This window comes from Balaenoptera physalus (assembly GCF_965194825.1).
Source record: "Balaenoptera physalus genome assembly, chromosome: 5".
NCBI lineage: Eukaryota > Metazoa > Chordata > Mammalia > Artiodactyla > Balaenopteridae > Balaenoptera > Balaenoptera physalus.
The window spans coordinates 25,201,019-25,205,963 of record NC_138884.1 but is presented as its reverse complement, the minus strand read 5'-3'; the positions used below and the strand labels follow the sequence as shown (position 1 = coordinate 25,205,963).

The following is a 4,945-nucleotide window of genomic DNA, read 5'->3' as shown; positions in this document are numbered from 1 at the left end:
CATAATAAAAACTGATAAAATCTCTCCAGAAAGTGGGCATAGAGAGAACATACCTCAACATAATAAAGGCCATATATGACAAGCCTACAGCTAATATCATACTCAATGGTGAAAAGCTGAAAGCATTTCCTGTAAGATCAGGAAAAAGACAAGGATGCCCACTCTCACCACTTTTATTCAACATAATTTTGGAAGTCCTCGCCACAGCAATCAGAGAAGAAAAAGAAATAAAGGTAATCCAAATTGGAAAAGAAGAAGGAAAACTGTCACTGTTTAGAGATGACATGATGGTACTGGCACAAAAACAGAAACACACATCAATGGAACAGGACAGAAAACCCAGAAATAAACCCACACACCTATGGTCAATTGATCTGTGACAAAGGAGGCAAGAATGTGCAATGGAGAAAAGACAGTCTCTTCAATAAATGGTGCTGGAAAAACTGGACAGCTACATGTAAAAAAATGAAATTAGAACATTCTTTAACACTATACACAAGAATAAACTCAAAACGGATTAAAGACCTAAATGTAAGACTGGATACGATAAAAGTTTACTATATAGGCAGAACACTCTTTGACATAAATCGCAGTAATATCTTTTTCAATCCATCTCCTAGAGTAATGGAAAAAAACAAAAATAAACAAATTGGACCTAATAAACACAAAAGCTTTTGCACAGCAAAGGAAACCATAAACAAAACAAAAAGACAACGCACACAATGAGAGAAAATATTTGCCAACGATGCGACTGACAAGGGATTAGTCTTCAAAATTTACAAACAGCTCATGTGGCTCAATATCAAAAAACAAACCCAATCAAAAAATGGGTAGATCTAAGTAGACATTTCTCCAAAGAAGACATACAGATGGCCAAGAGGCACCTGAAAATATGCTCAACATCGCTAATTCTTAGAGAAATGCAAATCAGAACTACAGTGAGTTATCATCTCACACCAGTCAGAATGTCCATCATCAAAAAATCTACAAACAATAAATGCTGGAGAGGGTTTAGAGAAAAGGTTACCCTCCTACCCTCTTGGTGGGAATGTAAATTGGTACAGCCACTAAGGAGAACAGTATGGAGGTTCCTTAAAAAACTAAAAATAGAGCTACCATATGATCCAGCAATCCCACTCCTTGGCATATATCTAGACAAAACTCTAATCCAAAAAGATATCTGCCCCACTGTGTTCACTGCAGCACTGTTTACAATAGCCAAGACACAGATGCAACCTAAATGTCCATCAACAGATGAATGGATAAAGAAGATGTGGTACATATATACAATGGAATATCACTCAGCCATTAAAAAGAATGAAATAATGCCATTTGCAGCAACATGGATGGACCTGGGGATCATCATACTAAGTGAAGTAAGTCAGAGAAAGACAAATATCACATGCTATTGCCTTTATGTGGAATCTTAAAAAATGATACAAATAAACTTATTTACAAAACAGAAATAGACTCACAGTCTTAGACAACAAACTAATGGTTACTGGGGGGGGAAGGGGGAGGGGGAGGGATAGATTGGGAATTTGCAATTGACATGTACACACTGCTATATTTAGAATAGATAAACAACAAGGACCTACTGTATAGCACAGGGAACTGTGCTCAATACTCTGTAATAACCTAAATGGGAAAAGAATTTGAAAAAGAATAGATACATGTATATGTATAACTGAATCACTTTGCTGTACACCTGAAACTAACACAACATTGTAAATCAACTATACTCCAATATAAATTAAAATATAAAAAAAAAAACCTCTCTCTTTCAACCATTTCACCTCTCAAGTGAGCAAGCCTAGTCATTTAAGATAAGAAATGGTAGCAATGCACTGTCATTTAGGGACAGTGTCTTTGGGCTCAGCCATCCTAGTCTTGAATGACAGCTCTACTATGTTTATAAATGTGTTTTCTTAGACACATTATAGAACCTCTCTAAAGTTCCATTTCTTTTTTTTTAATTGAAGTGTAGTTGATTTACAGTATCATGTTAGTTTCAGGTGTACAGCACAGTGATTCAGATTCTTTTCCCTTGTAGGTTATTACAAAATATTGAGTATAGTTCCCTGTGCTGTACAGTAGGTCCTTGTTGGTTATTTAATATATAGTAGTGTGTATATGTTAATCCCAACCTCCTAATTTAAAATAAAGTTCCATTTCTCATCCACAAAATAGTTATAATAATATAGTAGGTATTTTATAAAATTGTAGGAATAAAATGAGTTAAGGCAACCTTACATTTAAATCAGTTAGCATTAGTGCCTGTTTCAAGTAACTATACAGTTTAACTATTATTTATTGTTTATGATTTATATTTTAAAATTTATTATTATTATTTATGAAAAGTCAGAATTCAGTTTAATCAAAAGGATGATGGAATGCTGGGTAATTTTTTCCTAAGTCTGAATCTATATCTATAGAAATCATCACAACTTTCTAATAGCTAGAGTGCCCTTACTTTCCAAACTTGAAGGTTAAAGCTTCATGAGCTGGCCTTTGTGTTTTCATCCCGCCAGCACTTTTAAGTCTGAGACTATTCCTTTTATATTCCTATCAGATTAAAAAATCTTTTAAAGCTTGCAGTTCATTTTCTTTATGGAATCTTTCAAAGAATAGAAGTTTCTTGTTTTGCATTGTTATCTTTTGTTTGTTTTGTTTGTTTTTTCGAAGTATAGATCACCAAAAATTTTTGTAATAGAAAACTCTAACAGATAAATGATTTTCAAAGATCTTGAATCTATAATCAAACTATACATAAGAAATCAAACTCTGGTGGATTTATGGAAAAGTTTTATTAAAATTTAAAGGAAGTCATTCTCCATTCTAGTGCAGTGAACCTGAAAGTTTCATTTCCATGTATTTTTAAAATGTACTTAAAGTAAAAGCAGATTGTATGGAGAATTCCCATATATTCCTCCCACAAAATATATAGCTTTCCCTAATATTAACAGTTTGCGTTAGTGTGGCACATTTGTTACAACTAATAAACAAATTTTGATGTGCTATCACTACTAAAGTCCATAATTTACATTAAGGATCACTTTCTGTGCTGTACAGTTTTATGGGTTTTAAAAAATGCATAGTGTTTTGTATCTGCCATTATGGTGTCATACAGAACAGTTTCCCCATCCTAAAAATCCTTTATGCTTCTTTACCTGTTCATCCGTAGTCTACTCTCCCCTACTCATGAAACACCTAGCAACCACTGATCTTTTTACTGTCTTTATAGTTCTGCCATTTCCAGAATATCATATAGTTGCAATAATTCAGTATGTAGCCTTTCAGATTGGCTTTTTTCACTTAGCAATACGCATTTAAAGTTCCTCCATGTCTTTTCATGGCTTGATAACTCATTTCCTTTTATCACTAAATAATATTCCCTTGTATGTATGTACCACAGTTTGTTTACCCATTCATCTATTAAAGTACATCTTGGTTGCTTCCAGGTTTTGGTGCTTATAAATAAAGCAGCTATAAGTATTGGTGAGCAGTTTCTTATGTAGATATAAATGTTCAACTCAATTGGGTAAATAGCTAGCATCATGACTGATGAATCATGTGGTAAAACTGCTAAGCTTCATAAGAAACTCTAGGAAATAGAATTATGGGTTGACAGTTTCTTTCAGAGCTTGAATGATATCATTATGTTTCTGGCTTGCATGGTTTCTGATGTGAAGTCTGTGGTCATCATTTTCTTTGAGTTTCTGTATGTAATATACCATTTTTTCCTGGATGCTTTAAATATTTTCTTTTATCACTAAAAGATAAAGTGAATTTGATTATAATTTGTCTTGTGTGACTTTTGTTCTATTCATCCTTCTTGAGGTTTATTGAATTTCTTGGATCTGTGGGTTTATAGATTTAATAAAATTTGGAAATTTCCCAGCTTTTCATTATTTCTAGAAATACATTTTTCTGACTCTCTTTCTCCCACCCCTTCTTCTGGGACTCAAATTACATATATGGTAGACCAATGGATATTATCCTCCAGGTCACTGAGACTCTCAACTTAATTTTTGGTTATATTTCTCTTTGGACTTGACTTTTGATAGTTTCTCTTGCAAAGTTTTCAGAAGTTTTTCCAACCCCTCTTGGTAGTACCTGGGACAATACAACTGCTGTGTACTGAGATTTAGTTGGCTCTTTTCAGTACTTATCTACACTTTTTAAATCATGAAAAAGGCACTCAAGGTTAGATGCAAGAAAGACAAATAGAAAGTGAGGAAAAGACAATTCTTATAGAGAAAATCGGATGAGTTTCTTATTCTAGATAAGAGAGGAAAAATTTACATATGGATAAATGGTCTCTGTATTTTTCTGATTGATTGCATTATGATTTATTACTTGTTTATATTTCTTTGTACTGTTTGTTAGTAATAGTTCAAGAAAAAGAAATGTTATATTCTTTTTATATTTCTGATACTCTCTCTCTACCAGAAGGAAGAGAAAAACCTTGTCATTTGCTTCAGTAATTGAGTTTTTTCATTTTATATCATTAGAGGAATGCAGTTTGCTGTCTTCAAATAAAGGAATCATAAGAAATTTCTAACTTGTTTCTGAAGGAAAGTTTCATAATATTATCTTGTTTCAAAAATATCAGCATATTCTTCATAAATTTGAGGCATTGAGGCTATTGTCAATTAAATTAGTTTGAACCATAAAATGGAATTTCCTGAGGAAAAATATTTCAAAGATATGAAAAGATAGCCTGCCATATTTTTATATTTGTAAATACAATTGTAGAAATATATCTTTAGCTCTAGATCCTGTTGTAACTCTTGTAATCACACCATATTAGGGAAAGAAATCCAAAACAATTCTCCTTTAGTAAAGAAGCAAATAATCTGAAAATTATGGTTTCTAAAGTTCAACAAAACGTTGACTATAGGATATTTGATAAGACCAGTTCAGTTTAAAAAAAGGATTATAT

The 4,945-nt window shown here is 32.6% G+C and overlaps 1 protein-coding gene across 2 annotated transcripts in view; it reads right to left on the bottom strand.

Annotated features, from left to right (window-relative positions):
• Positions 1-4,945, bottom strand: part of BANK1 (B cell scaffold protein with ankyrin repeats 1) — a 498,899-nt gene that overhangs the window by 362,020 nt on the left and 131,934 nt on the right. The window lies entirely within an intron of this gene.